We start from the raw sequence: 25,847 nt of genomic DNA on the forward strand, positions 1-25,847 counted from the left end.
TCCATGACATTACCTACAGCCCTCACTGACTGTTTGACGCATCTGATTTTATTTGAATAAGTACCTGTGGGTTTATTGCATGTGTCACATCTTTGGAAACAAAAAATGAAATTGGGTAGGAAATGTTTTCACCAAATGCCTTTGTTCCTGTTTCACAAATATGTTCTCATGAAAGCATCGTGCGTTGTTGGGGTGCCCTCGCTGTCAGCGGTAACTCCCTTCCTTTCCCTTATTCTTTGATCTCATATGTCCTTCACCCGGTCTGCTTTGATTGGAACCTAGGTTAGTGTTAGTTCGACCTTGTAGTTGAACCCCAGGAACCCAGATGAATATCTGTCTTTCTGCCTCTACCATGGAGACATGTGACTTTCACCCTCAAGGTCATAATCCAGGGTGGCAGCCGGTGCTCAGGCTGTCATGACTGTGAAGGAAGAGGAGAGAAAGTTTTTTCCTGTGTTTTTTTTTTTTTTTTTAAGGTCCCCTTCTCAGGCAGCTCGGTGGCCAGTAGGAGGCCTTCCTAGAATCCCTGCAGACTTGGGCTGAAATCTCACTGGGCAGTTTCTCTGCACAGGGCATCCACTGCTTTGGGAAGCTGTAGTTTAGGTAGCACGCTCGGGCTAATCCAGAGGGATGCTGCCTCGAGCCCCTGCCCATGCAGCACAGCATGCTGGGCCTCTTACTGGTGGAGGGTCAGCATGTGGTCTCCTTCAGTGGCCCACAGCCCAGGGCTGAGCAGGTCCCCAGAAGTTGACTGATGGGAACAGACCATGGTGGTACCCTGTGGTTGGTGAGGATGCCCACAAGATGATGCAGGGATGGTATTGACCTCATTGGCTATGAGCTCCAGGTCTTCTCAATCTTTCTCCTGGTTTTAAGTTCAACCCAGTTGGTCCATAACATCCCAATGATACCTGGCAAACTTAAGAATTCAAGTGATGCTATATTTTGGGAGCACTTGGATCAAAATTGGAATTGGTTGCCAGCTCTGGTCCCCCCGAGGCTGTGGAGACACCCCATTACTCCAGCACAGCCAGGCTCAGCTCCTCAGAGTTCAGACTTTGCTTTAAGCCTGGAATTCAGTTTTCTAAGCTTCTCATTCTCTAGAAGTACAGGAGAATTACACAGCATCACCAATCCCTCTCTCAATTACGGACAGTTTAGAGGTGAGAAATCAGTAAAAGTAAGATTTAATTAACAAGATCAATAGGCTTGACATAAGGAACCCATAAGAATTCTACAACCAACAATTAGAGAATATTCTCATTAATCCTGGAACATTTTCAAAAATTGAGGGTGAATGGAGCTATGATGGAATTTCAGAGAATAGAACTCAGGCAAACACGATCTCATCACCTTCTGTCTGAACTGGAAGATGATGATAAGACGAATGAAAAAATTAGTATGTATTTAGTAAAAGTTTTAAAATCTTCTAACTATAGGTCAGAGGAAAACAATTATACTGGCAACTCAAAAAATATTAAGCAAATGGTAACAAAATATTATTATCAGAATTTATGGAGTACAGCCCAAAATAGTGCTTTAGAGAAACGTGTATCTTTAAGTAAATTTATTGCAAAAGAAGAAAGGCCAAAAATTAATTAATTTGAGAAGTTATCAAAAAGATAACAAGAAACTCAAGTTAATGAAATGATTAAAAAAACCCCACAAATACGAAGTAATTTATCTGCAGAAAGGAGCATTTGATAAAGCTTGAAAATAATTCACAGTAAAATCTTCAGTAAACCTCTGGATATACATGATTAGCTTTCCGGGTGAGAAAGCCTATTTTAGGCAAGATGCACACAGGCTTAATCATAAAAGATTAATAAATTCAACTACCTCAAAATAAGAAAATCTACTCAACAAAAGATTTAATAAACTATAATGATAAGCTGCAAACTGGAAGATGTTATTTGCAAATTATGTAGCTGAAAAGAAGTAGAATTTCCAAAATATGTATAAAGAGTTTCAAGAAAAATGTATGCAACCCCGCAGAAAAGACACAGAAGGCAGTTCACAGAGGAGGAGATGTAGGGCTGGTCTCACAGGAGATGTGGACGTGTGGAAGTGTGAAAGAGAGAACCTTGCACATCCACCAAGCAGCAAAAATAAGAGGCCCAGCAACACCCAGATGTCAGACAGGATGGACCCAGTGGGTGTCATACCTTTGTGGTGAGAGTCGTGACTTTGGGGACCAGCTTGATTACCTTGCGAAACTGGGACATTTCCACATCCTGTGATGTTACCTGTAATTCCAATGCTGTGATACAGGGAAGAGAACTTTCAGGTGGGTGTCAGGTGACAGCACCAGAAAGGTCAAAGCACACTGTCCATTACAGCCAAAGATTGGAGGTTACTTCATGCCGTCCTCTTAAGCATGAATAAATTGAGATCTTAGTGCTGAAGTGACAAAGACTGAACCATGGCTTGAGTCGACTTTGGGGCTGAGCGTTAGAAACATCAGTTGAGTGGAGAAGATGTACAAGTCAGCCATCAGCGTGGTCACTCCCTCCTCTTTAGATCAAGAGCAAATGAAACTAAATCGCATATTTTGGACATTTGCATGTGGGATGAAACAGAGAAAATGAGGTTCATCTCAGGAGGCTGTTCCCTGTGAGTGGGATCCATGGGTGGGGTGGGTGGAATCCGCAGGAGCTATGAGCAGTCAAACAGGCACCATCCCAGTAAGTTGGGAAGCCCCTCAAGGGCTGGGGCCGACTTTGTCACTTGGCTTGACTTGTCAATACCTTCACTGCCGCAGTCCGGCTGCAGCAAAATAACCGGGGGTGGGGGTGGGGGTGGTGACGAACAACTTGTGTACGTTGATACAGCAGGAATGGGAGCCGTTAATTGTAGGACAACAGAGGTTTTTATACATTCCACACAGCTTATCTTAATTAGCATAAACTAGATACAGCAGTCAACCAATCAGGAATCTCCACACTTAATTGTTCACTGGCGTTACTTCACAAACCACTCCCTCTGGCATTTTGCCAGGCGCCATCCAGACTTGTTTACAGAGTCTAACACTTCACCCCCATTCTTTTCCTCCCCACTGACTGAAGCGGTTCCCAGAGACTGTGTCAATCACCCATCAATTTTTCAACAGCTATCTGTAAAAAATGGGGACTCTTTTTCAAAGCTGTATTTACCATTACTATATAAAGTAAATGATAATGAGACAGTAATGTACCATAGTCTATTACCATTATTACTGCAAATAAATAATGTCTTAATATTATAAAATGTCTGGTCAGTGTTCACACTCCCCCTGTTACACTGGTCAGTGAGTTCCCTTCCTCCCCATTTTCCACTCTTCCTCCGTCCTCTCTGAGCCCCTCTCATTCCACCTAACCCCTCAGCTTGCTCAAGTCAAGATGCACATAAAGCCGTGGGTTTCAAGGGTTTGAAGTCTTTTGAGTCTCCTCGAAGCTGAGGGTTTTCCCTGGGATCCCGTGGTCTGTAACGCTGGACCGTGAGCCACTGGGTTCTCTGGCGTGTTCTGCTGTCTGGTGCAGCCAGTTGTGTCCCGTGATGTCACGCATGCATCCCTGGTACCTCCAGGCAGCTGGCATGGGACTGAGCCTGGACAGAGTAGGTTGGCGGGCCTCAGTGGGGCCAGGTCACCGGGGCTGTTGTGGTAACTGGTTTTTTGTGGGTGCACATTGGCCTTTTGTCTGTGCTGCTTCCTTGATGCAGGGCACAGTTGAATAATCGTGACAGAAACTGCAAGGCCCACAGTTGGGTGGGGGCTCGGCCACACTCGGGGTGCTGGTCTCTCGTGCCATTGGTAGCCATGGATGATGTGCTGCCTGTGAACTGATTCAGTGGTGTTGGAGTGAATCATCACTCTGCCAGTGACCCTGGAGGCTGGGGCAGGAGGATCACAAGTTCAAGGCCAGCCTCAGCCACTTAGCAAGATTCTGTCTCAAAAGAAAGAATAAAAAAGGCTGGGAATGTAGCTGCAGTACTGTGGATTGAACCCAGCCAGGGCTTCTCACAATGGTGTTCACTGGAATATTCCCACCATGGAAATCAGACACTTCCCTGGCTTCCTTTTTTTTTTTTTTAAATCCACTATTTTCACAAGTCCAGGTTCCCCAGGATAGATTTTGAAATTCTAGCAATTCTAAGGTTATTCTAGGAAATTGCTGCTGTTTTGAACAGGCAGCTGTTCTGAGAGCCAGGGTGAAACAGTCTCTGTCTCATGGTACCCATCCATTTTCCATGCTCACAGGTGGCCGCGGAGACCAGAGCGGTCATTGCCTGGATGGAAAAGATGCCCTTCGTGCTGGGTGGCAACCTGCAGGGGGGCGAGCTGGTGGTGGCCTACCCCTACGACATGGTGCACTCCGCGTGGAAGACCCAGGAGCACACGCCCACGCCCGACGACCACGTGTTCCGCTGGCTGGCCTACTCCTACGCCTCCACCCACGGCCTCATGACGGACACCAGGAGGAGGGTGTGCCACACAAAGGACTTCCAGAAGGAGGAGGGCACCGTCGACGGAGCTTCCTGGCACACGGTTGCCGGAAGTAAGTCTCATGGTCCTGGAGGGCATCACGAGGCCACGTACTCACAGACAGCTGGCCCCACAGGAAGGGCACAGGCGACCCTCAGTGGCATGACTAATGCCTTTACTCCTACCTGGGTCTGGGAGGTGGTTACTCTCCTTTTATAAGTGAGATAGCTGGCCCGTGGAGACTGGTGGGGGTCTGCCAAGCAAGAAAGGGGTAAGTTGGGGTCTGCCTGACCTTGTTCTTGGCCACTGAGCTATGCAGACGTTATAGGATCACAGATGGGTGAAAGTGAACTTAGTGGTGTTGGACCCCAAAGAAAGCCCCGTGAGGAAGCAGAGCATGCTGGCACAGAGCTGGGCTTTTCACTCGGAGCTGTTCTGGCTTGGGGTTTGCTGTGCTGGAGCCTGTGAAGGGGATATGGACTGATCTCATGCTCAGGTGTGAAGTGAGTGGGCTGCAGGTGTGTCCAGAGACCCCTGCATGGTAGAGACCATATCTGCTGTCCACTGCAGGCCAGCAGACCTGGCCTCCAGACTCCACACTGCACGTGGTCTAAGCAGCTATGTGCAGAGTGGGGACCATGAGGTGTTCCTTCTAGAATCCAATAGGCCTGGTGATGCCTCCACCAGAAACCTCCACCTTGCTTCCTGACTCTGGCTGTTCTCATCCCAAGGCTCCTAATCCAAGAGGGATAAGGATGGCATATTCCCTAAAGTCCCCAGCGTTGGATTATAAGACCCCAGCATAATTATTGTTTCTTATTTTCTTGATTTTGTGAAGGTTGGTTAATCCAATGATGGATTTGAATAACACTCTACATCAGAAAGACCTGGATTCAAATTCACCTCTATCACTGAGAGGCTGTGTGACCCTGAGCAAGTTAGTTTACCCCCCTGAACCCCTATATGTTTCCATTAGTAAAGTTGGCATGATGGTGGCCATGGTGGTGGTGATGGTGATGTCTCCTGAGAGGTGTCTTGAGAAGGTGGAGGGGTGGGCTGCTCAATGTCTGCTTCTCAGAGACCCTCAGGGCAAGTTCCCATCCCTGCCCTTTCCTGCTTTCAGGGCAGACTCACTGTGAATCTCTTTTTTGATTATCTTCTTATTCTCTGTAGACTGTACCAATGAGCTTTCATATGACTTTACTTTGCTTTAAATTTCGCCTTCACATAATTTTCATGTATATTTCCACCCTTGGGAAAGACAAAAAGTACAACTATGTGTTCCCATGGCCATTTTAAAACACAGAGAGCCTCCCTCCCCGACTCTTTCTCTATTAAACACCAAGTGGAGGTGTTCCCTCTTGTCTGCACCATGATTTTTGCCTCATATGAAATGTTTAAGAGCTGCAAATCCCCGTCTATCAGGAAGAGTCCCTAGGGGCAAATCACACTTCATATGCTCAGTTTTAGCCCCAGGACCTACCTAGGGAAACCTTCAAGTGCAGCGGTTCAGGAGCTGCTGTGAGGACGCCGGGTGTGGTCGCAGTGGGATTGGGGTGGGTCACCAGTAGCGTCACGCAGAGTCAGCTGTGCCTGACCCTTTCTTGCTTGACAGACCCCTATCAGTCTCCAAGGCTCAGTTATCTCACTTATAAAAGGAGAGCAACCACCCCCCCCCAACACCCAGGCGGGAGTAAAGGAGGGTCTATGCAGCGATCAGGGGTGCGTTTTTCTTTCTCAATTATATTTCCCATTATTCCAGGGACCTGGTGGTGGAGCCCTAGCTGGCTCAGACCTTTTTAATGGTCCTCCCTCGAAAAGAGTGACAGTCTGCAGGTGTGTCCTTTGTAGGATAATGAAATGTGATTTCTCACTCTCACTTTTTGTCCAGTTCTTCCTGGTTAATGGGGGAGACACAGCTGAGAGCCAGGCTCAGTCAACTTCACAAAGCCACCGTGGGCACTGTGTACATCGAACACCACGGAGACAGACGTTGGTTTCCCTGTCCCAGGCCTCTGGTCCTGTGCCTTGTCCTCCAAGGAGGCAGGTGCACAGAGCTCTGAGGAGCATGTGGCCCTGTGTCCCCCATGAAGCTGGTCTAGTCTGAAAACACCAGGGTATGTCCCCTGCCCCGGCCAGGACTGGAGGCCTGACAAGCGCTGCCCAGTGCTGCAGCACCTCGTCCCCTGTGCTCGGGTGGAGGAAGCTGGCTGTGGGAGCCGTCCTCACGGGGCCTGGCCCTGGGTGGCGTCAGCAGCAAAGCCGGCCTGGCCCGAACTTCCTCCAGTTCTGCTTTCTCATCCTGCCGCTCAGGCTTCCCGACCTTTAGAGACATTTGCAAAATGTCTCCTTATCACCTCATCAGTACTGCAAGGCCCAAGAGGGTGGCCACAGACACTCTGTGTGCCATGAGATGTCCAGCCCCCGGTGGAGAACTGTACTAACCCAAGTGGACACTGCCCTGGCCCTGAGGCCCTCTGCAGGACTTGCCTGAGTGACTTGACTGGGCACGGGGCCAGCTTTCTGCAGCTAGGCCAGGCCCTGGCAGAGGACTCACATTCCCTGACACAGCCACGCCATCCACTGCTCCTGTCCTTCCTTCTTTTATCACAATTAGTGACCAAAGCCCATTGCTGCTGGCTTCTGAGTGATTGGAACCCAGAATCTGGTAGAGAGTGGCTTTTGCAAAAATATTAGGTGAGGCGGTGGCTTCACCTGTGGACCCCCTACTTGGGAATGTCACCTTATTGAGACATGGTCTTTGAAGTTGATTACACTAAAGGCCTCAAGATGCAGTCATCCTGGGTCACCCAGGTGGGCTCTAAAACCCTGAAAAGTGTCCTTATAAGGGACAGAGGAGACCATGTAGAGACAAGGCAGAGAGAGGGAAACACCTGGGCCACCAAGAGCAGAGAGGCAGGAAGGGAGCCCCCAGAGGCTTTGGGGGAGTGCAAGCACCTTGATCTCACACGTCCAGCCTCTAGAACCACAGGGAGTGAGCTCCAGTCCATTTTAAGCCAGAAGCGGCCCTTAGCAGCTGCAGGCTGGGAACCTTGCACAGAGCCTGTGTGCCTGCCTGGGCGGCCGCTGGCACCCTGCTTAGTCGTGCTTGTCCATGTTGGATGTGGGGGTTGTCTGCTTGGGGCTTTCGAGGTGGGCATGATTGCCCCGCAGTCCACAAGAAGTGACTCGTGGTCTGGAGATGAGAGCAAGGGCTGTCACCAGGCAGACCTGGGCCCACAGTCTAGATCTGATTCTGATCATTCGGGGTCTCAATTTTCTTATGTGTAAAAATGTGCCCTCTGCGTACCTCTGGTGGTTGGGTTGGGGGATACAGTGACTCCTCCAGGGGATTCAGGGGACCTAGGACAGGCCCTGGATGACAGAAGGCACTCAGTAAAACATGGGATAGAATTACACCAATTTTATGAGTAGGAAATGGCTGAAGCTGAGGTCCATGTGGCTGTGGAGATAGATTTAATTCAACACTTAAAAGCCCCACAGTGTTAATGACTGATTGTGGGTTAAACCACCTTAATAAAATAAATACATAAAAGCACCTACACCCACCCTTCCTCTCTCAGTGACGTCTGGGGCAGTGTCCTCCCCTGGGCACTTCCCCCACTCCCTGCCCACTCTCTCCAGACCTCACTTCTGCAGTCCTGCAGGTGCTGGTCAGTGGTAGGTGCCTGTCTGGGTTTAGTGACATCCTCCGAGTGCTCAGGAACACCCCTGCTGGCTCCCCTGCCTCCAGGAGCATAGTTCAGCGAGAATGTCCCTTGGCTTGGCAGGTCTGAATGACTTCAGTTACCTACACACGAACTGCTTCGAGCTGTCCATCTATGTGGGCTGCGATAAGTACCCGCATGAGAGCCAGCTGCCCGAGGAGTGGGAGAACAACCGCGAATCGCTGATCGTGTTCATGGAGCAGGTATGGCGGCGTGCGCGGCTCGAGTGGGGCAGCCGAGGAAGGGGCTGTCCTATGGCTGAGGGCATGGGCTGAGTTAGTGCTCCAGGCCCGGCCGTCACCGTGGCCAGCCACAGTGCTGCCTGGATCCTTGGCCTGTCTGCACTTGGCCAGAGCCCCAGTGAGATGCGGGGGAAATGCTCCAGACCAGTGGGGCTCCTCCACACGCTGGTGGCACAGCCAGTGCAGGGCTCTCGGACGCTGTGTGGGGAGTGGGTGACATTATCTGAGCAGGTGTGCCCGCAGCCCATTTCTGAGTTTGCTTTCACCAGGAGAAAATACCACTGACTGGTGGCTCCAGTGGCAGTCCTGGAGCTGGAATCCCAAGAGCAAGGTCAGCAGGTGGTTTCCTCTGATGCTGCTCTCTGTGGCCTGCAGATGGCGGCCCTCTTGCTGCCTCAGGAGGTCACTCCTCTGATCATGCACATCTGTGCATGTCCAGATCACCAGTCCTGCTGGATTAGGGCCCATGGCTTCATCTGACAGCCTCAGTTGGAGGCATTAAGCTTCACATGATAAACATTGGGGGATCCAGTGCAGCCCATGAAACCCCCAGGCCTTCAGAGTCACTGTTGCAGGGTGTGGCATGAGATGACTGAAGCACTTATACCAAGGTCCTGCAGCCAACTGATGAGGCCCTGAGTCTTCACTGGACCCCTGGAACACCTTCCCTGCCGCACGTTCTCAAGACACACCCACGATGGAGCATTAATGGGTCAGCCAGGTCTAATGCTAAAGCTAGCTGCATCATAAAGAGGCCCAGAGTTCCTGGAGATCAGGAGCAGACTTCCTGGAGATCAGGGGGATATGCCTGCATGCACAGTGAGCCCAGGACTCTGCCAGCATACCAGTTAGATTCTGCTTAACCCCTGCTGGAGGAAGGACAATCCTGGGGCTGCACACAAGGTGCCCTCCTGTGCGTTATTGTGTATGAGTCAGAAGCTGCAGGCAGCCCACCTGTGGCTTGGGTGCCAGCTTCCTGGTGCCTGTGGCTGCACCTCTGCACCTGCAAATGACCTCTCAGTCTGCCCCACAAGGGTCCCAGGAGCTTCATCACAGCCCCAGTGAGCTTCCCTGGCATGAAAGATGCAAGCCAGTTGGTGGAGGCGATCCCCCACTCACTGTCTTGACAGGGTCACAGTGAGAAAAAGTGTTGGCAAAGCCGCTCTCCCACTGTCTTGACAGGGTCACAGTGAGGATGAATGCTGGCAAAGCCACGCTGGTTGGTGGGTAACCGAAACCATGAGACCCTTTTTTATGTAATTGGGACTTTGCATTTTCATGCTTATGTTTCTCACAGGAGGCATGAGTATGTTAAATGTCAAACAAATTAAATTTTAGATGGCTAGAACAGAACAGGTAGTTCATGCCTTGGAGGCCGTTCTACCCACCCCTCAGCATATCAAGGACAAAGTAAAAGGCTATTCTTCTATCTTAGTACATTGTGGACAAACCTAATAATGGACAACAATCATCCTCTGAAAAACAAATTCTTTGAGAACTAGTGCACCTTGACTGAGAAACAAACTCTTTGAGAACTAGTGTACCTTGACTGAGAAACAAAGAAACTCTTCGAGAAAGCAGCTCAACCAGTTTTATGAGAATAAATTTAGGAATCAATTAAAATAGGTTTATAAGACACAGTTTTAAAATAATGTTAGAAATGTTATTTTATTTAGATTCTTAAGTTTAGAAATTCTTAAGTCTTTAAGTTGTATAGGTTTCTGATATGTTTTAAGGATGCTTCATAAACTTTAGGATATTTTAAATATAAGATTTAAAGGGACTTTTTTAGATGGGAATTTTGAATTAGAAATAAAGTACAAATGTACTTTAGGTTAATGATTGGCTAAAGACTTAGAGTCTGGTTACGTAGTTTGGCATTAGTTAATAAGGAAATAACATATCTTGGGAAAAATAGTAAATCTTGGGAAAATCTGAAGGATGTAAATTGGTGACATGTTTTATTGATGATTTTGTACTTTGATGATTGTATAGCTGGGGGTCATATCCTGGAAGAATGTAGATTGGTGTGCTCTCAATCATGGTTAAGGAAATGTCATGTCTTGGCAAAGTTTTAAATTATATAATCAATGACATATTGTGAATCTATAATGATGAGAAAAATTGTAATAAAAAGGGGACCCAGAGAAAGCAGTTTTAGCTCTCTCTCTGGAGATTGCTCAAACGGAACGACTCCTGTCTCATCATTTCGCCGACGCCACTCCTCCATCAGGACTCCCTGGACCCCGCTGGGGCTGGACCCCGGCAATTGGCGCCCGAGCCAGGGACCTGAAGGTAATCCCCTCGGCACCTGAAGGTAAGCCCCCTCGGCATTTGCCCCCTTGTTTTCGGAGTGGATAGGCCATTACCCGTGGGTTTCTCGAGCCCCCTGTTGGCAGAACAGGTGAGAGTGGGTAATTAGGTAAAAGAAAAATGGGAAATACAGAATCCAAGGAACGAGGATTATTCATTGATATTGTTAAACATTTGCTTAGAAAAAAAGGAGTTCAGGTTCCCACTTCACAATTACAGAGGTTTTTTCATTTTATTCAGGAATGTTGTCCTTGGTTCCCAGAAGAGGGAACCTTAGATCTAAAAACATGGGTAAAAATAGGAGAAGCTTTAAGAGCATATTACTCTAATTATGGACCAGAAAATATGCCTGTAGATGCTATAGCATTATGGAATCTTTTAAAAGATATGTTAGATCCAGCTCAAGAAGCTGAAATCTTAAATAAGATTAACTTAACTGTCCCTACTGAAGAAACTCCCCTAAGGAAGGACTCTAGAAGTGAAACTTATGTCCTAAAAAAAGATGAGGAGAAGGATCAGTCTTGTTTACAAAATAAAGATAATTTAGAAGAAGCAGCTACTGAATATCATAATGAAGAATTCTTTGCCCCCATAAGTACACATTCTTGCGGATCTTCTACCAAAAATAAATTGGGTTCCAAAATGAAAAATACTTTACCACCTCCTCCACGGAATGTAGGATTTAAAGGAGCTATGAAAGAGGCTCTACAATCTGGAGATTTAAGTTTTACTCTCCCTATCACTTTTGATTCAAATGATGAGAATTATATGCCTCAATGGGAGCCCCTTCCTTTAAAACTTTTAAAAGAATTAAAACAGTCTGTTCATGATTATGGGCCCACTTCTCCTTATACTTTACAGATAGTAGAAATTATTGCCACTAGATGGATGACTCCATATGATTGGTTTGCTACTGCAAAATCTTGTCTCCCTGGAGGAACATTCTTACTATGAAAAACAGATTATGAAGATAGAGCTAAAGAACGCTCTCGATATAATAAATCTATAAATAGTGAAGTCACTCTTAATATGTTAATGGGAGAAAATGATTGGGCTCAGCCAAGTGATCAATTACATCTTCCTCATCCTGCCTTGATCCAGTGCTCAGATTTAGCAGTTAATGCTTGGAGACAATTGGAAAATAAAGGAGTTAAAACTTCTGGCTTAAGTACTATAAAACAAAATCCTGAAGAACCTTTTGAGGAATTTTTGTCTCGATTAAAAGAATCAGTGGAAAAAATTATAACAAATAATGAAGCTACACAAATTATAATTAAACAATTAGCTTTTGAAAATGCAAATACTACATGTCAGACACTCCTAAGACCTATTAGAAAGACAGGAAATTTATCTGATTTTGTTAAGGTTTGTGCTGATGTATCACCCTCATATTTGCAAGGTGTAGCCATAGCTGCAACATTACAAGGACAAACAAATGCTCAGTTTCTTAAAAGACTTCAAAACAGAGAACAAAATAAAGGAAATCAAAGCTGTTTTTCTTGTGGACAGACAGGTCATTTTAGTAAAGTTTGTCCTAATAAAAATTTTCAAAATAAAGAAAACATAGTTTCTAATCAGATATCTAGACCCAAAACTTTATGCCCACGTTGCAATAAGGGTTTTCACTGGGCAAAGGACTGTCGCTCTAAATTTCATAAAGATGGGACACTTTTAATAGGTGGACCAATGCCTCAAAAATTTCCACAAATCACTGCCAATCCATTGCCGGGAAACTAGTAATGGGGCCCTCCTCGGGCCCCTTAAATAATAGAGGACATCAACAATCTTTTTCAACAGAATATACTATAAGGGCTTTATTAAGAGCCACACCAGATTCAGCAGGATTAGATTTGGCATCTTCAAAATCAGTAGTTATTCCCTCAGACTCTTCTGTTCTAACTATACCTACTAAAATTTATGGACCTTTACCTAAAGGAACTTTTGGTCTTATCCTAGGAAGAAGCTCTGCTTCCCTACAGGGAATCAAAGTTATTCCTGGAGTTGTTGATTCTGATTTTACTGGAAAAATTAAGATTTTAATAGAACCTCCATCTCGGAAGACTTTGATTATTCATAAAGGACAAAAAATTGCTCAAATTTTGCTACTCCCCTATTTATCTATCGGAAACCGAACTATTTCAAATAAACAAAGACAAACAAAAGGATTTGGCTCTAGTGATATGGCATTTTGGGTTCAAAAAATTCAAAATTCTTGTCCTATGAAAAAATTAGAGATTCAGGGAAAAATAATTGATGGTTTATTAGATACAGGAACAGATGTGACTTGTATAGCTGAAAAAGATTGGCCTTCAACCTGGCCTACAACAGTAACTCCCTCAACACTTATGGGACTTGGAACTGCTACTAATGTAACAAAAAACACTCAAATACTTAAATGGGCTGATGACAAAAATTCAGGAACTTTTCAGCCATATGTTATTCCTTCTCTTCCTTTTACTTTATGGGGCCAAGATATAATGTTTAAAATGGGAGTTTCTCTCTCTACTGCTCTTGTAAAAGAAGCTCAACAGGATTTTTAATTGGGGCCATTGTTGAAACAACAGATAAAATTACTTGGAAAAATGATGAGCCTGTATGGATAGAACAATGGCCCTTAACAACAGAAAAATTACAGGCTGCAGACTTGTTGGTTAAGGAACAACTTAATTTAAAACACATAGAACCTTCTAATAGTCCATGGAACACTCCTATATTTGTTATTAAAAAAAATCAGGTAAATGGAGATTATTACAAGATTTAAGAGCTATAAATGCTACCATGGAGGATATGGGTTCCTTACAACCAGGACTCCAATCTCCAGTAGCTGTCCCTAAAGGATTTCATGTTATGGTAATAGACTTACAAGATTGCTTTTTTACTATTCCATTACATCCTGATGATCACAAAAGATTTGCTTTCAGCCTTCCCTCTGTAAATTTAAAACAGCCATATCAACTTTTCCAATGAAAGGTGTTGCCTCAAGGTATGAAAAATAGTCCTACTCTTTGTCAAAAATATGTTGCAATAGCAATACAACCAATAAGAGATAAATATAAAGATGCTTATATCATTCATTATATGGATGATATATTAATTGCTCATAAAGATGTCCAATTGCTTCATCATATATTATTAATGCTGACACAGTCTTTACAAAATTTTGGTTTAATCATTGCCCCAGATAAAATTCAGCAATCACCTCCTTACAATTATTTGGGTAAAATTATAAATACTCAAACTGTTTCCCATCAAAATTTGAAATTACGGATTGATCATTTACAAACTTTAAATGATTTTCAAAAACTTTTAAGAGATATTAATTGGATTCGTCCTTTTTTGAAACTTACTACTGCAGATCTTAAACCCTTATTTGATATTTTGAAAGGAGACTCTAACCCACGTTCTTCTCGTATTTTGACAAAAGAAGCTAAATTGGCTTTAAATAAGGTAGAAAAAGCTATTAATAAACAACAATTACAAAGAGTTGATTATACTCAAACTTGGGATTTTCTTATTTTACCTACTCCTCATACACCCACAGGAGTATTATGGCAGTCAGGCCCTTTAGAATGGATTCATATGCCGGTTACTTCTAAAAAGGTTATTTGCTCATACCCTACTGTGATTGCTTTATTAATAATAAAAGAAAGACATAGAAGTAGAGAGTTATTTGGGAAAGAAATGGATAGTTTGGTGATTCCTTATTCCAGAGATCAATTAAATACACTTATGAAACATTCTGAAGATTGGCAAATAGCTTTACAGGGATATTATGGTCATATTAAATTTCATTTGCCATCTCACCCTTTGTTATATTTAGTTAAAAATAACCCTGTTATTTTTCCAAAATTGTTTTCTTCTGAACCTTTACCTCAACCAGCAGCTTTAGTTTTCACTGATGGCTCCTCAAATGGACGAGCATCTTTAGTTATTAATGATAAAACCTATGTTCAACAGACAGAGGAAACCTCTGCTCAGAGGACAGAAATCATAGCTGTAATTATGCCTTTTACCCAATTAAAAGATCAAATGTTTAACTTATATACTGATTCTCAGTATATTGTAAAAATTTTTCCTCATATAGAGACAGCTTCTCTTCCTCAACATAAGACTACAATTTTTCATCATTTAAATTCTTTACAGAAGTTAATTTTAGATAGACAACATCCTTATTTTATAGGACATATTCGAAGACATTCTAACTTACCAGGAAAATTGTCACAAGGCAATACATTGGCAGATTCATTAACCAGACCCCAAATTCTTACTGTTCAGGAAGCTACAGCTAGTCATGCTTTACATCATCAAAATGCTTCTGCCCTTTGACAGCAATTTCATATCCCTAGGGAATCAGCTAGAACTATTGTCAAAAATTGTCAAACCTGTCCATCATTATTGCCAACTTTACCCATGGGAGTTAATCCTCGTGGTTTAAGACCTAATGATTTATGGCAAATGGATGTTACTCATATTTCTTCATTTAAAAAATTAAGTTATGTTCATGTTGTTGTTGATACTTTTTCTCATGTGATTATTGCCTCAGCAAGAACTGGGGAAGCATATAAAGACGTAGTGCAACACTTGTTTATTTGTTTCTCATATTTGGAAATGCCTAAAACATTAAAAACAGATAATGCACCAGCTTACACTTCAAATGCTTTTAAAAAATTTTGTGATATGTTTAAAATTTCTCATTCTACAGGAATTCCTTATAATCCTCAAGGACAAGCTATAGTTGAGAGAGCTCATCAAACATTGAAAGCTCAAATTACTAAACTTCAAAAAAAATATAAATATAGTTCTCCTTATCATGTTTTACAACATGCTTTGTTTGTGATCAATCATCTTAATTGTGATTATAAAGGAGTGAATCCCATGTTAAGACATTGAAAAAGTAAAAAAATATCAGCAAAACCCTTGGTAAAATGGAAAGATCTTTTGACAGGTAAATGGAAAGGACCTGATGTATTACTAACTTGTGGGCGAGGATATGCTTGTGTCTTCCCACAGGACGCAGATTCCCCCATTTGGATTCCTGACAGACTGATTCGACCCTATGTCCAGCCTCCGAACCAGAAAGCGGAACAGATCGTGCCCTCCGAGTCTCCGACACGCCTCACCATTGACCACGGTGCCTGAGAAAGATTTGATGACTACCTTGATTCCATCTTTCTCCCAAATGAGCTTTGATGACCCTCAATCCTTATTCAGACGATCATCTTCTACAAGATTTACAAAATTACCAACTTGGGGACAATTAAAACAATTGACTCATCAAGCTCGAGAACTTATTTCTACTCAGTCAAACCTCTACACTCCTAAAAAAATGTTTGTTGCTATGCTAGCTATTCTTGCCTGTCAGATAACCAATGTGTCTTCTAAATATTATTGGGCATATTATCCTGATCCACCTTTATTTCATCTCACTACTTGGGGAAAAGGAGATATTAAAGTATTTACCAATAATACTAATCTCCTGGGGGGTAAATCTAATTCTTTTATTACTCCTATATCAACTCATAATTTTAGTTTTAAGGGTCATAGTCATTTACCTCCTCTGTGTTTTAGTTATAATATTATTCCAATTGTGGGCTACATACCACTTAATTATAGAACTTTTATGACAAATTCTCCAAATGAGGAAAATGATATAAAGGATCTTTGGATGCTTTCTATTTTAGCTTTAGATTTTCCTGATTTTTAAAAAAATTTGCCTTCAAAAAAGCCTCCTTCTATGTTTCAAAATTATAAAAAAGCTAAGTCCCATCTTGATCATTCATGGGTAAAAATAGATAAACAATTTGGATTTCCAATGTGGCATACATGTATGTTTATTAAAAAAGGATTTAAAATCTTTCCAAAAAATTCTTCTTTTCCAATATATGATTTTTCTATTTCTAAATCTAAATATGAGGCTCCTAAAATTTTATCGTCACCTTCATGAAATACTCCTCAAATACGAATTATTAGGAGCGTTCCACTTGAACCCATAAATAAATGGTTCTCAGCTGGATGGGTTGCCCCTTTATATTTTACTAAAATTAAACAACATTATCAGGTTTATACAGAACTTTACAGATTATTGGCTTCTTTAAACATAATACATATGATTAGGCCTTCTTTAGTACATGAGAGTCATTTTGTTACAGCTTGTGTAGGATCCCCTTATACAATATTACTTAAAAATCAAGGAACACTAAAAATTTCAAAATTAGAGGATGAAACTTATGATGTTGTTTGTAAAGGTTGTACATTAACAAATTGTATTGATCCTAACATATCAACATCTAATCATATTTTAATTGTACATAAACCTTCTTATGTTATGTTGCCTGTTAAATTAGATTCTGTTTGGTATGATGATCCTGGGTTACAAGCATTAGATTCAGTTAATCAAGCCTTAATTAGACCTAAACGTTTTGTAGCTAACTTAATTTTAGGAATTTCAACATTAATTGGTATAATAGGGTCCATAGTTGCTTCCACCACTGCATTAGTTAAAGAAGTTCATACTGCTCATCATGTAAATCAGTTGTCAAAAAATATTTCTACTGCACTTATGATTCAGGAACATATAGATACAAAGTTAGAAGCTAGAGTTAATGCTTTAGAAGAGGCTGTCCTTTACATTGGTAATCAAATTCAAAACATAAAAACTCAAATGACAACTAGATGTCATTCTCAATATAAATGGATTTGTGTTACTCCTCACACATATAACTATTCTAAAAAAACATGGTCTCAGATACAATGTCATTTACGAGGATTATGGAAAAACACTAACTTAACTCTAGATATAAATAAATTGCAGGAAAAAATTAAAGACATTAGCCAGGCACATATTTCAGAAACAACCATTCCAAAATTAGCTGACACTTTTGTTTCCAAATTAAACTCTTTAGTCTCCAACAAAACTTTATTTTCTATTTTAATTAATAGTGGTTTAAGTATTTTAATTATTCTTGTCCTTATTTTTGTCCTTCCAGTCCTGTTCAGATTGCTGAGTCGTAAAATTCGTTCAGCCCATCTGGAACTAAAGCTACTTCATTTAAAAAATAAAAAAGGAAAAATTGGTGGAGGCGATCCCCCACTCACTGTCTTGACAGGGTCACAGTGAGAAAAAGTGTTGGCAAAGCCGCTCTCCCACTGTCTTGACAGGGTCACAGTGAGGATGAATGCTGGCAAAGCCACGCTGGTTGGTGGGTAACCGAAACCATGAGACCCTTTTTTATGTAATTGGGACTTTGCATTTTCATGCTTATGTTTCTCACAGGAGGCATGAGTATGTTAAATGCCAAACAAATTAAATTTCAGATGGCTAGAACAGAACAGGTAGTTCATGCCTTGGAGGCCATTCTACCCACCCCTCAGCATATCAAGGACAAAGTAAAAGGCTATTCTTCTATCTTAGTACATTGTGGACAAACCTAATAATGGACAACAATCATCCTCTGAAAAACAAATTCTTTGAGAACTAGTGCACCTTGACTGAGAAACAAACTCTTTGAGAACTAGTGTACCTTGACTGAGAAACAAAGAAACTCTTCGAGAAAGCAGCTCAACCAGTTTTATGAGAATAAATTTAGGAATCAATTAAAATAGGTTTATAAGACACAGTTTTAAAATAATGTTAGAAATGTTATTTTATTTAGATTCTTAAGTTTAGAAATTCTTAAGTCTTTAAGTTGTATAGGTTTCTGATATGTTTTAAGGATGCTTCATAAACTTTAGGATATTTTAAATATAAGATTTAAAGGGACTTTTTTAGATGGGAATTTTGAATTAGAAATAAAGTACAAATGTACTTTAGGTTAATGATTGGCTAAAGACTTAGAGTCTGGTTACGTAGTTTGGCATTAGTTAATAAGGAAATAACATATCTTGGGAAAAATAGTAAATCTTGGGAAAATCTGAAGGATGTAAATTGGTGACATGTTTTATTGATGATTTTGTACTTTGATGATTGTATAGCTGGGAGTCATATCCTGGAAGAATGTAGATTGGTGTGCTCTCAATCATGGTTAAGGAAATGTCATGTCTTGGTAAAGTTTTAAATTATATAATCAATGACGTATTGTGAATCTATAATGATGAAAAAAATTGTAATAAAAAGGGGACCCAGAGAAAGCAGTTTTAGCTCTCTCTCTGGAGATTGCTCAAACGGAACGACTCCTGTCTCATCATTTCGCCGACGCCACTCCTCCATCAGGACTCCCTGGACCCCGCTGGGGCTGGACCCCGGCAGCCAGTCTGCTCTCTTGAGAAGCCATGAAAACATGTCTGTCGACCCGGGAATTTGTGAGGGATGGCGCCTTCCCCTTTGCATTTGAGACTTGACTGCAGCAACTTGTCATTCTGAAGCAATGATCTGACCTGTGGATACGAAGCCCAGGCCCAGTTATATGCATAAAGAATGTCTTTGGAAATGCGGGCATGTCACCTTGGATCACCACGTCATCCTACGCCGGGGGCTCGAGGCAGGAGGTTCAGAATTGACATGTCTCTTGATACAGCTGATGAGCAGAAGGTGCCCAGGCACAGCAGGCCTTTATAGAAAAGCCTCAGTTCTTTTCTTTCCTCTCTGACTCTTCAGTCATTACATCCATAGAGCCCAGGGAAATCCAAATAAATGTGCCTTATCAACATTAAGTTTTAATTTTGGGTGGGTGTATTGGATCCTGATGTTTATTAAGTCTGTGGAATATTTTAATTTTAAAGGGAAACTTTCTGGTGGATGGACCCCTAAATGGAATTCAGAAAAATGCACTGGTTCTGTGCAGAGCCAGGGTCCTTGGGCTGGCCTGGTGCGGGGAGCGTGCTTGCTTGGCAGGGACGGGGCTGGCTGGAGTTTGGGCCACTTCCTTGTGCTGAGTGTGCAGAGCTCACTGTGTCTCCCCATGTCCCGAGCAGGTTCATCGCGGCACCAAAGGCCTGGTGAGAGATTCGCATGGAAAGGGGATTCCAAATGCCATCAACTCCGTAGAAGGTGTTAACCATGACGTCCGAACAGGTAATGGGGAATGTCTATAAACTGTCTCTCCATAAGAAATACCTGTGTTCTTGAGGTGCTTTACTTCAGTTCCAATCATGACCCGAGTGCCAGAAACTCCTTGCTCAGAGCTAAAGTAGAGTCTCCTCCTTTCACTCTCCCGAGTAACCCAGGGGAGCCAGGTTTTCAGCCTGTGCCTCTGGCTTCCTGGGATGGGCTTGGAGCAGCCCTTTGGCTCCTGGCTGCAGTGGAAGTTCCCAAGAGGTGGAGGAAGCAGCAGCTCCTTCTCCCCTGGGTCATTGCCTATGCAGCAGCTAGGCACCCAGGTCAGCAGGATGAGCCCTGACCGGTAGGGCAGGCAGGCACCCCTAAAAGGAGACGCTGTTGACTTGGGTGTTCCTGCTCACGTAGGACCTGGTGGGGCTGGGGTGGAGCCATCAGAAAGGACGCATCCAGGGAGCAGCTGGGGTGGGGCAAGAACCTGGCCTTGACTGCGGATCAGAGAGGATGCAGTTTTTCTGTTGAACCACGGAAATGACCAAACATGCTTTAGGAAGACTCCAGTCTCCCGGATGTAAAGCAGAGGATCACAATGAGCCCACATGCTGTTTTGGCATCTCCTGCCTGCCACCCTCCAGAGCTTTGCGTGGATTGACTCCTATCTTTACAATGCTGTTGCTAGGCAAGGAAACAAGGCACGTGTAGAAGTGCAGCAGGGAGACCCAGCTCCCATCTGCTGAAGGACAAAGGGGCTGGGCTGTTAACTCTTGAGGGACCACACATTGACCTCCATTTGTGTGGAGTGTGGAGAATTCAGAATCTTGGATACTCTAAGGGCTAGAAGATGATATCTAAAAGGCAGTGCTGAAATCTTGTGCAAACTCTTTTGCAATACCCAGTCTTACAAACTTGGTTTCCAGTTCCTAAAATACCAAAGAAAACTCACACCTTTTTCTTTTTTCTTTTTTTGATTCTTGGGATTGAACCCGTCTAGCAGGGGTGCTTAAACACGAGCCATATCCCCCATCCTTTTTATTTTTTATTTTGAGACAGGGTCCTGCTAAGTTACCTAGGGTTTCGCTAAGTTGCTGAGGCTGGCTTTGAAACTTGCCATCCTCCTGCTTCAGCCTCTTGAGCCACTGGGATTACAGGTATGTGCCGCTGCTCCCGGATAACTTCACACTTTCAAATGCATTCATGGCGTGACCAAACAGCCTCAGGAGAGCAAAGGATTGACTCTCCCCAAGTCCCCCGGGTCACTCAGCTGCAGCAGTGGCATGATGCTGTCTCATGTGACCTGTTCCCCCTCCCTGAGAACATCCGTACATGTTCTTTCTTTTCTTTTCTTGTGTTATCCCTGTGAGGGAGAAAGCCCATTCTTTCCCCTATTCAGGTGACAAGCAGAAGCTCCAAGAGGCTGGTTGGCCCCATGGAGATTCCAGAGATGAGCTGGGTTTGCATTCCAGTCCCTACTACAGGTTGGGCTGGAGTATCATCTGTAGGTGTTCTGTAGTATCCACTCCGGGACACTGCCATGGTGCTGGTGACTTGAAAGTGATGTGGAAAGAAGGTGCTCCCACAGTCAGGGTTTCAAGCCCTCAGATCCCAGCACTCTCATCACCTGGGACACCTCAGTTTAAAACTGAAGATGCCAAGTCCCAGGAATCCCCAGTCCCTGGCAAACAGGGGTGATCGCTCCTTCCACCTGGCTACTCGCAGTTCCTTTGGACTGAGCCCATGTCAGAGTTGTCACCGTAGCCCCTCCTTCTGCCTGGACCCCTAGGGAGTCCTTGGCTCCACCCTCAGCCCTGCCCAGGCTGCTCAGATGTCACCACTCAAGGCAGCCAGTGTGACCACCGACCTAACACTATGCACCAGCCCGCCCGCCCTTATGGACCCTCTTAGCACCCAGCTTTGTCCGGGGAACATCTGTCATCTCCCATACGATCCAGCCATCCAGTACTTACTGTGCTTATCATTGCTTCTGCCCCACCCCCACACAAGGGTGAATCCCTGACTATTGCTGGGCTCGTCACGGGCACACTGTCTGGCCACACATGAGCAGCCGGTGCTCAGTAAGTGAATATTCCCTGAATGAATGAACACACGGTGGACGGACCTCACACATTTCCAGGGTTGCCCAGCGAGCGAAGCTGGGAGGGAGCCCAGGTCTGAGGCTCCACAGCCAGAGCCCCTTCCTGGAACCCATGGGGCTGTCCTCACTGCTCACAGCTGTCGTCAGATCCTGCCCTCCAGCTGTGGTCCATTCAACTGCGAGGAGACACAGACCCTGGGACACAGGAGGAGGACATGTGGGGTCCACCCTGGCCCTTGGGTTCAGTGCCACTGATTTAGATGGATGAATTATGTCTGAAATGATATAATTCATTGGGCCGTAAATTGCGTTCTTCCCATTTAGTTCCGACTTATTCACTCTGTATTTTTGGAACCTTTTTACCATTTACCATCCCGGATCCGATAGCGGCTGACCCCAAGGCTTCACGCCTCATTGTGTGACTTTACACATGGCAGCCCCTCAGACGCTCTGCCTTCAGTTGTTCATCTGTTAATTCAACAAATGTGAACTGAGGACCATAAGGTGCTAGAGACAGGTCGCTGGTGGTCACTATGAATAAGGGAGGCCATTGGGTCTGGGCCTGCATAGGATTGGTATCTTAAATATCCCTTAAGCGATCCTTTAAAACAGCGATTCATAAAGGCATCTGAATCATTCCTTGGACTATTTAGTGCCTGGGAGGCAATGTGAGAAGACCATATTTTCAACTGAGTGGAAGGGAGGGAAGCCCTGGGCCACAGAACCCTGGCTGAGCTCTGCATTTGAAGCCCCTGTATTCAGGGAGGCAGTTTGGATGAGCTAATGGGATGTGCTCTTATTCCCCCCGTAAGTGATTTCCCAGTGTGTTCTGACAGGCGTGTTCCATACTTTACACATGGCTGTTTATTTTATTGGTCTCAGTGTCTTTGGGAGCTCAACAAAAGCTCGGAATTTGCCTTGATTCAGAGACTTGTTCAACCAGTTTTATTGACAAGTTTTGTTTCAGGAGGATTTTGCATAAAATAAACAGACGAATTCCACAGGGAGCCAAGTGCTCAAGGATGCTTTGGAGATGCGCATGGACGCATTGCTAAACACCTGACTTGGAATTCCACTGTGGACTGTCCTTGTTTGGTAGATACCAACCTGAACTGTTAGTGGATGGACCTTCATGGGCCTGGGCTGCCCCTGCTGTCCACAAATGCCCAGTGGTGCCATTCCTTATCCCCTCTCCACTGTGGCTGCTTGGGGTGTTCACCCCTGACCCAGCGGTTCGCTCAGCGGGACAGGAACCCGCCGCTGTGCCCTACATTTTATCCAGTATATGTTCATTTCTGGTTGTCAGGGGTAGGAGCAGAGATAACAGAGCCTTGGGGATAAGGTGGGGAACCCCTTGACCAGGAGCTCCTAGGGATAGTGCACCTGCCCGGCCCAGGTGAGAATCAAGCAGGTCAGGATTCAGAAGTGGACACTGTCAGAGTACAGAGCCACACTTCCTGTTCACATCTTCCTGATAATCCAGTTCATTCTTCCAACACGTCTTACTGAGCACCTACTAGGTGCCAGACTGGAAATGCTGCAAGAGAAAAGAAGGGGACTCCTCTCCCCAGCAATGTGCCTTCTCATGGAGGCCTGCAAGTGAGGGCAAGGGAAAGACTTCAAGTTCAGTGCAGACCATAATCAGGGCCAGGAAAGAGGGGAATGTGAAGAGTCGGGAACAGCACTGCAGCTAGAGGGAAGGGTAGCTACTGAGTCAAGAGTCCAGGAACAAAGAGAAGTTGTGTGGCTGGAGTGGCCACTGTGGGCAGTGGCTGGTGATGAGGTGGGCAGGGCCCCAGGCCTGAGTGGCATTTTGCTGAGTGCTTAGCTCTCACGTGAGTAGGGACTCCTCAGCTGACAGGGCCACTGTCTCCTAGTCCCTGGCCACTTGTGTGATCTCCACGTTGCACAGACATAGCTTCTGCCTGAAGTCATCAGGCCTCCAGCCTGGCAGGAACACAGGCCCTGGCACCTCAGAGGCTGTGAGACAGAAGAGGAGACACTGGAGAACATGGCATGTGGAAAGACAGGGCTTGCTCTGACTCCTTGGACCCTCCAGGCCACTCGTGATGGAGGCTGCCGGGTTATTCCCTTTCCCACACGTGCAATGTGATGCCCTGAGAGTTGAGCACCATTGTGTGAGGCCACACAGCTAGTAACTAGCAGGTCTGTCTTGGGACACCCAGAGCTCCGAGAGCGAAGGCTGGATTTGACCGAGTACTAAGCTGACGAGTCCCTTGTACACTTACAACACTCGCAGCATCAGGTTTGAATTCACATTATGGTCTCAGTCATCAGGACACTGCGTGTCATGCAGTGAGCTCTCCGGAGCACAAGTTGTTATGAAAAGGGAATTATAGGGGTGTTTGCCACAGGTGCACATGGTCTGCTACATGGGCACTACATGCGAGAGGCCAGGTGTCCCCTACACACACACAGAGGGAGGTGGCTCCCTGTTTTTTCCTGTTCTTCCTTTTGTGAAAGTGCAGGGTTTTCTACAACACAAAATGCCTTCCTGGCTTTTCAGCAGGTGAGAGATTCCTGGGGCTCTACTGGCACTGAGCTCAGACAGGTCCCCTTCGAGACACCTCTGGCTCCCACTGCTCCCTGGGCTGACTGAGCGAGCCCCTCCTTCACGGGACCTCCCCCTTCCTCTCCTTCACCAGTACTGTCCTTGAGAGTGATGATGGCCTCCTGCTCCTGTCTTGGCCCATTGCTAGGCTGGGAAGTCCTTCCAAGTGTGTGTCCAGCACTCTGCCAAGTGGTCCTCATTGAATGGGATGGAGAGACATGAGGGAACAGGGGGCCAGACGCCATCTTAGCACAGCGGGTGGATATGGGGAGTCTGCAGTACAGCGGGTGCTCACAGGGATCAGTCAAGGCCTGAGCTGGCCCCTGCCAAAGGCTCTCCTGAGGCACAGGAAGCCAGGGATGGACCCTGATAAATTAGTACCTGCTGGGTGAATGGCCTAACTGGGGTCAGGTTTCCACCTTGGGTCCAGCCACAGCTTGTGAGCTCAGGGCATCTCTGCCTCATGGCAGCTGTGTGTGAGGGCCATGTCTCCCTCAGCCCCAGCCATGAACGGTGGCTGTGGAGTGGCCGCAGGTACCAGGCCCTCCGAGGTAGTCCGTTCTGCTTTTCAGAAGTGAAGAACCCCAGCCCTTTTAGAAATTGTTTTCCTGTATTTGTAGCCATGCCAAGGGCATCAGGAGGCCTGATGGCATTTTATGGTGAGGGCACACTGTGAGTTCAAGTTCATAATGAATGGTTTGCACTGCCACAGAGAGAGGAGTGGTCACGATCATTAGGGGTATCTTGCATCCCAAGCCCCTTCCCATTATGGCAGCTTCCAGTAGAGGGAGAGATCTTGGCCTCCAGAAGGCACTAGGGCTTGCTCTGCAGGCTGGGTTCCAGCAGGGCTCAGAGGCTGTCCACAGGGGGCAGTCTTGGAACAGGCCACTGCTATTTGTGTTAGAAAAGAACTGCTCTGAGCCTCCACCCTGGTTTCTCTTCACAGCCAGCGATGGGGATTACTGGCGCCTCCTGAACCCTGGCGAATATGTGGTCACGGCCAAGGCCGAGGGCTTCACCACCTCCACCAAGAAATGTATGGTCGGCTACGACATGGGGGCCACACGGTGCGACTTCATGCTCAGCAAGACCAACCTGGCCAGGATCAGGGAGATCATGAAGTTTGGGAAGCAGTCTGTCAGCCTGCCTGCCCAGCGCCCAAGGCTGAGGGGCAGAAAGAGACAGCAGCATGGGTGACCCTCCTGGACGGCTGAGATTCATCCCAGACTCTTGCAAAGGAAACCCACCCTAGTAGTAGCTTGTAGAGGACTCGCTCAAGCTGTTTTCTCTGTAATTAAAGAAGCGTCTGGGGGGGGGGGTGTGCATTGGAGGTTGATCTCATGCTGGAGGCTTAGGATATTTTCTTTCCTTTGTTCCCATTTTTCCAAATACCTTGGACAGAGCAGCAAAGAAGGGCTGGAGGGGGCAGAATTTGCCAAGTGAACC

General features: G+C 45.1%; 1 pseudogene; it reads left to right on the forward strand.

Annotated features, from left to right (window-relative positions):
* The window catches only part of LOC143410722 (inactive carboxypeptidase-like protein X2), a 96,354-nt pseudogene extending 70,756 nt beyond the window's left edge, over positions 1-25,598 (forward strand).
* Positions 25,599-25,847: the final 249 nt, after the last annotated feature.

Source organism: Callospermophilus lateralis, chromosome 11 (assembly GCF_048772815.1).
Source record: "Callospermophilus lateralis isolate mCalLat2 chromosome 11, mCalLat2.hap1, whole genome shotgun sequence".
In the NCBI taxonomy this organism is placed as follows: domain Eukaryota; kingdom Metazoa; phylum Chordata; class Mammalia; order Rodentia; family Sciuridae; genus Callospermophilus; species Callospermophilus lateralis.